A 10,745-nucleotide genomic window follows, 5' to 3' on the forward strand; every position below is an offset into this window, starting at 1 on the left:
TACTCTTTCAAAGAGTAAAATGTGCCAAAATATGAGAAATTTGAGTTGAATTTAATTGGCACAAGAAATCAAGTGTCAAGAACTATCAAGTTAGGATTTTGGTATGTTCTTAAGGAATTAAAGGCAATCCAGGCCTCAATATCAAATGATTACTCTCTTTGAATAATAGATATGCCAACATTTGAGGAATGCGCTTAATTTTAATTGACATAAATTAATCAAGAGAAATAGAAATGTCAATTTAGGTTTTGACATTCTCTTGAAATATAAGGGGCAATCTAGGTTTAAATTTTTAGGTTAGTTAAGGTTTAAGGATACTTAGATAGGTAATCTAGGTATTTTATGTATGCTAACTTGCCATGTTTTGTTTGCCCATCATATGCCATGACATCATATTTAGCATTTATGATTTATTATAAAAAATATAAAAATACCATGTCATGTCATACATACATCATGTAGTTGATAGGAAATTTTCTTTTGAAAATTTATTTCTATTTTGATGTATGCCATATCACATCATGCATTGAATTTAATTCCTTACAATTAAGGACAAATGACATTGATCAACAAGTAACATCCTTGGTAGATGTAAATAACCCCAAGAATGCCTAGATAGATATGCATGATCCCTAGATTAGGGCAAAACCAAACTTTACATCTCACTCAAGAACTATAAGGTGACTTGTATGTGTTTTAGTGCACTTTAAATACAAGTGAGATGTTAGGATGATGAACAAAACTTAAGATGTTAATTTAGTGCATTCTTTTGAGTGTTAGGTTCATCAAAACACATAGTTATGTGTTTTTTTCCCATCATTGGGAAAACTAATGTACAAGTCATGTGCATTAAGCCCAAGGAATATGGTGGGATATTGGTTTTGAAAATCAGTTTAAAATGCTTTTGGAAAACCTTGGTGAAGGCTATCTTTTGATAGTAATCACCATTGAAAAGTTAAGCACAAACTTGGAAGAAAACACTAAGGTTTTTGCAAGTTTTCAAGTTTGTGTCAATCTTGGAAATTATGAAGTATTTTCTTATAAAACTATTTTTCCATGATAATATATGCCCTAAATAATATCTAAAATGATTTTCATGATTTTTGGAATTTTGTAGAATTTTCTAGGGGTTTCTGAAATTGGCTGAAATTGAATTTCAGAAATTTCAGGTCTCCAATCGATCACCCGATCGATTGGAGTGCCTCAATTGATCAGCCGATCGATTGAGAAGGTCATTCTCGCGAGCAGAAGCTCGCTGGATCGATCAGTCGATCGATCTAGACTGGCTGAATCGATCAGTGGATCGATTCAAGGTAGTGTAATTGATTGGGACCCAACTCCAATCGATTGGGGAACCTGATTTCAGCTGGGAAAGCTGATTTTCAGTGGTTTGACCCTTGTTTAGTCTAGGAAACCATTTCTAACCCCTCAAAATATATTTGTATACATGAAAAGGGTGTTTTCAGGTTGAAAACAAGGATGGATTGGTTAAGGGAGACTAGGTAGAAGTTAGGTTGAGGTTTGGTTTCATTATTAAATTTTTGAACCTTAAAACTTCTAAAGTGGGTTTCCTAAAGATTTAGGGATTCCAAGTCATTGTTGGTGCAATGACAGAAGTCATGACCATATCTTTAGGGGGAGTTACTCTTTAAGGACATGAAAACTAAATTTTCATACACCGTGGAAGGTGGTTAACCTTCCTTAGTGAAAGATGCTCAAGGTTGAGCATTGGATTATAATGGAGAGTGGATATCTTCATTGTTTAAGTTGTAAATGCTCAAGGTTGGACATTTATCTACATTGGGGGAGAATGTAGGGTTAAGGATAAATGAAAGGTATGAGACTTTCATTATCGGGTTGATCACAACGAGTGAAGTTGTGGACAACGTTAAGTAACTCTTCAGGGGGAGAGTTTGTTTTGATGTGTGCCAATAGGGGGAGAGTGTAGGGTTTAAGTTCGGACTTCATTATCTAAGAGAGAGTTTGCCCTCTTAGGAGGAGAATGAAGGGTTTAGCTTATGCCTTCATTACCTAGTGGCATGAAGGAGGTTTAGGCTATGAGATTAGCCTAACTTAAAGGAATTGAAAATGGGGTATTGTCAAACATCAAAAAGGGGGAGATTGTTGGTGCAATATTCCCTAGGTCGGGGGAGATTGCTGGTGCAATATTCCTTAGGTCAAGGTTGACCTGGTTGACTGAGCTTGAATTGAGTCAAGCTCGAGTCTTGATGTTTGGGTTTCGATGTTTGACAATACATTGAGATAACACATGAAGATTGCAGGTGCAATTGTTCATGTGGAGAGATTGTGAAGGAGAGTCAAGTAGGTCAAGGTTGACCAGATACTTGACTAGAAAATCCTGGTGAGTGAAGCCAGGTGAAGGTCCTAACTTGGAGGTTAGGCAGAAAGGAAGTCCTGGTAAGTGAAGTCAGGCAGATGAGAAGTCCTAGTGAGTGAAGCTAGACAGAAGGAAAGTCCTGATGAGTGAAGCCAGGCAGATGAGAAGTCCTAGTGAGTGAAGCTAGGCAGAAGGGAAGTCCTGGTGAGTGAAGCCAGGCACGAGAAAATCCAGATGGGTCAAGGTTAACCAGACATCTAGTGAAAGTCCAAGTAGGTCAAAGGGATTGACCGGATACTTGGTACGAGGAAGAAAAGTCCAAGTGGGTCAAAGGGATTGACCGGACACTTGGTGAGGGAGTCCTAGCAAGCCAAGGATGGTCGGATGCTAGACACATGTACCAACATGTCAAGGGTTGACCGGATGTTGGTTTAGGGGGCTTTGGACTTGGTTTTAGGGCAAAAACCAAGAGCTGGATCGATCAGCCGATCGATTGGCTCATGTCCAATCGATCGGTCGATCGATCGGATGAGTCCCCACAACAGGGATCCTCCCAATCGATCAGTGGATCAATTAGGGAGGAATGTCGCACGAACAGAACCTCTCTGGATCGATCCAGAGGATCCAATCGATCAGTGGATCGATTGGAGAGAGCTGTTTCGTGCGATAAGCTCTGGATCGATCGGTCGATCTATCCAGGCATTTTAACGAGAGTATAGAGGCACTCTGGATCGATCGGTCGATCAATCCAAAGCCTCTCCGATCGATTGGGAGCAATACAATCGATCGGGATCCGACCGTTGGCGTCGTATTTAGCTGCAGGCGAGCGTTTCCTTCAGCAGTGCTTCACCGATTCATCTCAGATCTTCACTGTGCTCCCAGAGCTTCTCCACAAAGTTCAGATTGCCAGTTCTTGAAGGTTCTTGGATGTCTTCCAAGTCAAGAGGCGGATCTACAGCTGAAGAAGAAAGCTAGGGTTAGGGTTTTCAGTTGTAAAACCTGTAAGCTATTGCTTGTATTTGTTTTCCTTTCTTTCTTCTTGTACTGTGAGCTTGTAGGGCTTCTCCTCCTTCGGTAGTTACCAAAAAGGAGTGATTTCTTAGTGGAGGGTGCGTGAGTGGGTGTGGATCCTTGGACTAGTCACCTCTTGTGAGGTGGATACCAAGTAAACCCTCCTTGTTAGCATTGTGTAGATTGTTTCTGTATTTTTCGCTGCATATTTCTGAAGAAACAAGCAACAACGAGCACCTAGCACACGACGATCTATTCACCCCCCTCTACCTACATTTTCGGTCCTAACAATCATGTTTGACATGTTGTATCCTTGTATGCGTGTGGTGCATGTGATGTAATAATTTAGAAATTATTATTATTTTATTTTTCACTATGCATATTTTCGAAACGTGTTTTAGCACACACCGCATCGGGCATATCGCAACAGTGACAAGCCTTTTCTTCTCGCAGCATTGCCCCTCTGTTGAAAATACGAATAACGACTCTCAAGTGCATTAACTATGCGATAAAATAAATCTCTTCACATATGAAATCGTCTTCAAAATATTTAATTTGGATACACTGGGTTTGTGGAGAAATAATCGTTGAAGAACTTTGCATGCCTCGACTTCACGATTTCTTTGGATATACCTTCTTCTTCACCGCATCTCATTATTACTTTGATATGCTTCAACTATTTCTCGATTTTGTTGAAGTATCAATGATATTAGCTCATTCCCTATATCATAACCTTCGTCAACAACTTCAACTTGAATTTCGTTTTCACTTGTCGAGTCAGAGCTGGTGCTACTTGAATATTGAGACATTTTGGAAGAAACTAATTTAAGTCTATGTTTAGATGAAGAATTATAGAGCACAAGGTGTCTATTTATTTTTTCTTATCAACGGATATATTCCAACGACTACTCTCTATTAATCGAATTGTACATTAATTGTATATATATTCCAACAACTATAATAGAATGATTCTCATTAATTGATTAATTAAAAATATATTCCAATGAATACTTGTTTGAGTGGGTCATCCAATTTATTTATTTTTCTTTCTAAATAAAATATTTGATTAATTGAAATTATAATAATAAAAAATTAGATTAATTGAAAAGTACAATAATCAGAAATTACATTAATCTAAAAGTACAATAATTAAACATTACAATAAATAAAAATTATATATTCCATCTCTTCCTAATCTCTTAACATAAATGTTCATAGATGTCCTCGGGGCCATGGTACCACGGTAGGACATCCAGGTTGTCTCCCAGGCACCCGCGGTTCGAACTCCAGTTACGACGTATTTATAGGAATTTTTCCTCCAAATGGAGAGCGTAATCAAAGGATATTGGGCTTCTGGGCTGGCCGCTGCGTGCGCTTCCGGATTTACCCTGGTGGTCGGTGGGAAACTTCCGTGTGACCGGACCGGTCACCCCCAGAGATAGTCAATGAGGCTAACTGGAATTATCTTTTTTTTTTTATAAATGTTCATAGATGATAAATTGCTCCTCTGTCATTTGTGAAGTGTTCTTCGAAAGGATTGTGTATTCCTTTAATTGAACTTTGGCTTGTAAGGAACTTTTGCGCTAAACACACAGAAAGCGCAGCGGAAAAATAAGTTCCTTTCAGAAGATCCATGCGAAAGGAAACCATATACTATGTTTCTACATGATGTAGGGAGTTATACCTTTGATGCGTGCACTCGATCTCCCGACAGCTAGGATCTCAACACGATCACACGTTCGCGCCTCTAATGGTATCCACACGAACTAGCTTTTCGTCCGTCTCACGAACTCAAGGATTGGAGAAGAAAACCATCAAAGGTTGTGCTAGCAACCAAGCAAAGTGGTTCAGTGGAGGAAAGAAGAAGGCCAAATGGACACCTCTTGTTCATTGGCCAAAATTCACCTTTTGTACCCCCAATGGAATACCAAAAGTCCCTTTTGCCTTTGCTCTTCCTTCATGAATGACTCTTAGTCATCTTTCATGAAGTGTTTTTTCATCTTCTATGAAAACCCTTTTTGTCTTCTTTTACATGATCAATTCAAAATTGATCTTTCCTCTTCCTTGGTGAATTCGAGTTCACCCAATGAGTGTAACTCATTGGACCTCATCAATCCAAATTGATTGTAATGACCCAAATTTCCTCATTACGAGTCCTAATAGTAATTAAAAAATATTTAGAAATGCTTTAGAAATATTCTAGAGCTTTTTAGAGTATTTTTATGTAATTTTTGGAGTTCGTTTGATATTTTTACCAAACGAAACAAGTTGCAAAAAATAAAAAAATTAAGCCGAGGTTTGAATCGGAGACCTCCGATTAAGCAAAGCCTTAAGTTGTCTCGGCTGACCAAGTGCCCAAGCGGGCGTTGCTGATTAAAAGAAGAGTGGAATTTATTTAAGTAGTAGTTAATAAACGGGAAATAAATAGGAATAAAAGGGATTCGGCTGAGATTCGAACCCGCGACCTCCGGCCCGACCCGAATCTTAAGCGAAGCGCATTAGCCAAGTGCCCAAGCAGGCGGTTCTGTTTAGAAAAGATAGCAAAATTTATTTAAGGAGTTAACAGAATATGGGAGCTATAAAAAGAGGAACTTAGGGCTTGATTTCGGGCGTGACCTGATCTTTCTCCTCTCCTCTTCTCTCTCGCGGCGCATCGGTGCTTCTCGTCTCGGGCGAAAATGCAGCAGGAAGCAAGGTTTCTCCGGCCAAAGTGTTGGTGCAATATCCCTTAGGTCAAGGTTGACTGGTTTGACCAAGCTTGAATCTTGGTCATAGTTTCGATGTTTGACAATACATGTAGACACATGGACAATGCAGGTGCAGTTGTTCATATGGGGAGATTCTGATCAGGGAAGTCCTAACTGGAAGGTTAGGCAGATGGAAAATCCTAGTGAGTGAAGCTAGGCAGAAGGAAATCCTGGTGAGTGAAGCTAGGTGAAAGTCCTAGTGAGTGAAGCTAGGCAGATGGAAAACCCTAGTGAGTGAAGCTAGGTGAAAGCCCTGGTGAGTGAAGCCAGGCAAGGGAAAATCCAGATGGATCAAGGATGATCGGACATCTGGTGTTGGGAAGTCCAAGTAGGTCAAAGGATTGACTGGATACTTGGCATGAAGAGAAAAGTCCAAGTGGGTCAAAGGGATTGACCGGACACTTGGTGGGGAGTTCTGGCAGGTCAAGGGAGTGACCAGATGCTAGGTATGATGTACCAACAGGTCAAGGTTGACCGAATGTTGGTTTGAGAGGCTTGGGACTTGGTTTTGGGTAAAAACCAAGAGCTGGATAGATCAGTGGATCGATCCAGGATCTGGATCGATCCAGGCCTTTCCTAGCGAACAGAGAGCCTCTGAATCGATCAGTGGATCGATCCAGAGGTCCCAATCGATCAGCCGATCGATTGGGACGCTGCTGCTTCGCGCGATAAGCGCTGGATCGATCCGTCGATCGATCCAGGCGTTTTTCTAGAGCACAGAGGCGCTCTGGATCGATCCGTGAATCGATCCAAAGCCTCCCCGATCGATTGGGAGTTTTCGAATCGATCGGGATCCAACCGTTGCGTCGTATTTGAGCTGCAGGCGGGCGTCTCCTTCAGCACTTCTTCCCCGATTCATCTCAGATCTCTCGCCAGCTCCTCCATAGCGCTCTCAAAGCTCAGATCGCTAATTCTTGAAAGATCTTGGAGGTTTTCCAAGTCAAGAGGCGGATCAAAGGCAAGGAGAAAAGTTAGGGTTAGGGTTTTCTACGCTTATTGTATGCTTATGCTTGTATTCTTGTATCCCTTCCCTTTCTTTTGTACTGAGAGTCTTGTAGGGCTTCTCCGCTTTCGGTAGTTACCGAAAAGGAGGTTTTTATTAGTGGAGGGTGTGTGAGTAGGTGTGGATCCTTGGACTAGTCACCTCTTGTGAGGTGGATACCAAGTAAACCAACCTTGTTAGCGTTGTGTGATTTGTTTCTGTATTTTCCGCTGCACATCTTCGAAGAAACAAGCAACGACGAGCATCTAGCACGCGACGAGCTATTCACCCCCCTCTAGCTACTTTTCAGTCCCAACACAAAGGGGATTTTTTCGCGAGCTCCTCTTGTCAAGAAGGAACGGTAGGCACGAGGAAGAGGTTGAGATTTGCAAGTCTCCGAAACCCTAGAAGCATTAGAAGTCTCCTTCTTCGGTTGTAAGTCCAAGAACACCAAGGTAAGTGCTTCCTCACCTACAGTAGAGTAGTTTTGGATTCATGTGAGCTTCTTCTTCTTGATTTTCGTAGCAAGTTTGTAAGGAGGATCGTTTTGTGCTTGTTGCCATGAAATTTAGTTCAAATTGTTTAGAGTTTATAGTAACATTTCAGCAAGTTTAACTTGGTATTGTGCAATGGAAAAGAAAGTAAAAGCAGCTCCTTTTAAAGTTCTGTGGATTTCGGATGGTGCTATAAAGGGGGACACAGACAGTTTTCCTTTAGGGTTTATAGTGCAGATTTTTAGTGGAACTTGTAGTGCAGATTTTTGGTAGAATTTATAGTGCAGATTTTTGGTGGAACTTGTAGTGCAGATTTTTGGTGAAACTTATAGTGCAATTTTTTAAAAAAAGATTATAGTACAGTTTGGTTAAGTATTATAGTGCAGGATTTATGTTTGTATAGTATGCAGAAATTGTGTAGCATAGAATGTAGAATCTTGATTAGTATAGTATGTAGATTTAGTTTTCAGTTTGTGATTATGGTTTAGTATTCCAGTTCAGATCATGTTGTAACATGCTTAAAGACCTCTATTGCTCTTTAAAGGTATAAGCTTTGCATAGGTTTCACATAGATTTATAATCCGAACCCTACATAGATTGCTTGTGACCTCAAATAGATTCAGTTTTGTGTTGAATAACTAAGCATGAATGACCTTTGGGGATTTCGGATTCCTGCCGCTGGGCAAGGAACAAGAAAGAGTTTAGTTTTCTTCTAAAGCCTGTAGGTTTGTTTTTTTGTAGCTTACTGCAGAATGGATTATGCTTTGTTACTGAACATAAAGAACAGTCCTTATAGTTAGCATTTCATTCTACAATTCTTATAAATAGCATGCTTAGTCTTGCTTCAATTTATATGGGACTACGGTCCAATAGGTGGGCTCCCATAGTCGCCCCTAGGTTCAGATAACCTAGCTCTAGGTTCAGATAACCTAGTAAGAGTGAGATAAGATAAATCAGTTTATGAATCAGTATTTTACTTTTATCAGTGGCACTGTGCTGGACTCTTAGTTATCCTTGGGTTGGGCTCCCATAGTCGTCCCTAGGTTTAGATAACCTAGTAAACCCTACTAGATTCGGGACTAGCTACCTCGGGTCTAGTTAGGGATGCGTGCATAGCAAGTACAGTTGCCGGACCCATCAGCAGCATGATTATTATTTTTATCTATTATGAAAATAGTTTTCAAAACTTCACAAATCAGTTACGTGAATACAGTTCAGATTCAACATTAGCCTAGCATCAGTTTAGCTCAGCTTATGTATCAGTTCAATTAAACTTATTATTTTGAAGTATAAAAGTATAAGTTTTGAACAAGTGAAATAAGCTTTACATGTTTAGCATTTCAGCATGTCTTGTTTCTTTTGCTATTAGATGAGCATGTGTAGTATTTCCTTTAAAACATTCAGTTTTAGATTTATTTTATTCACATGCATATTCGAGTTTTGTGAGTTAGATAACGCTTACTAAGTAATTTTGCTTATAGTTGCATTTCCTCTTACTGCAGATAAAGGAAAGGAAAAGTTATAGCAAAGGAAGGCGACAAGGAGGTGCGGATGGATGTGTGATGTCTGGATTATGGAAGCCTTGGGACCTACCTAAAGAATTTATTAAGATAGCAATTTATTCATGTTGATTATATATATAGTTTCTCGCATGTTCAGATTGATGTATAGTTTTAGTTGTGAACATATATTTAAGTAGAATGTATAGATGAGTCATTTAGTTTTCCGCTGCTAGTTAATTGTATGTTTTGAGTTCTTCGAGAGTTTTAGGAATTACTATCAACATGTGAACAAGGATAGTTAAGTAAAGTTAGTAGTCCAGTAGCGCTCCACCCTCACGGACTAGTAGTGAGGAGGGTGGGGTGTTACATTGATTCCATGAATCTAATTCATTGCACGATTGGCTCTTAGGGCTAATACTAACATGGCTAAGGCAGTTTTTGCTTTCATCTCGGTAGTGTTTGCTTTGATCTCCTCAACTTTGAGTTGTTTTTTTTTATTTCAACTTCAACCAATTTTATGCTTGTATACCCAGAAAACTTTGCAAACATATTGTCTAAATTTGTTGTCATACATTCAATGTCTGATTTCATTTTGTTTTTTCCCTTTCTTTTTGCTGTCTTCTCACCCATTGGATGAGTTTTTTCTTTGATTAGGTCTACATGTAGACTTACATCTTGGTTAGATGAGGTGTTGCTTGCCTCCGACTTTGAGGTCCTTGCCTTCTTCATGCGAACAAGGTGATCAACAGACTATGCAGTAAACATTAGACGGTCTTTTATGATTCTCCATACATGCTCGAGATTAAATGCAATGCCATTATTTTCCTCACGAAATTTTTCATACGCAAGCTACAATATGTCTTTATCACTGTGGCCTCTACGATATGCACTATAAATACTATTGTAATTTATGTTGAAGCGATATACCTTTTTTTTGTATGATATTGTGCCAGTGTGATTGTATGACACTAGCAATTCTATTAGGTGTACATGGAGGATGATTCTCATTGTAGTAGCTTACAATACGTCCCCATAAAGCATCCACCTTTGATCATTGGCGATGACTAGATCATCACTGATAGTAACAAACGATCTCGCTAAAACCTCGTCTTTAATCTTACTTCATATTGATCGCTTTCTTCTACCTACAACGTTAGAATCTGCCTTCTCCAAATTTACGAGTTTAATTGGGGATTTATGATTAGATAGTTGAGTCTTTGGAACAAAAGTCAAAGTAAACAGTTCATTTTCCGCCAGAGATGTAAAAGACATATCGATTGCATGTGGAATAGATAGATAATTTTGTTGATATGGATTATATAAATAATTTGATAGATACGGACCATATCGATTATGTGGATAATTTGATGGATATGAAAAATATGGATAATTTAGTGGAATTTGTGAATTTTGAGAAGGGTTTTCTCCTAGCAAATGGGGGTAATTCATAAAATTTCTAAAAAAAAAAGTCCTTGGTTATTTCTATCCATTTTGGAGAAAAATATGAGAAGATTTTTAAAATGATTTATGTGTTTAAAAGATTAAAATAAGGTGACGAGTATTTATAAATTTTAATTTAATTTTTTTAACTATTTGTTGAAAGATTAAAAACTATCCGTTTAAAAGTTTTTTAAATTTTTTTTAATTTTTAATAACAACAACATATATATT

This window comes from Zingiber officinale, chromosome 2B, assembly GCF_018446385.1.
Source record: "Zingiber officinale cultivar Zhangliang chromosome 2B, Zo_v1.1, whole genome shotgun sequence".
NCBI lineage: Eukaryota > Viridiplantae > Streptophyta > Magnoliopsida > Zingiberales > Zingiberaceae > Zingiber > Zingiber officinale.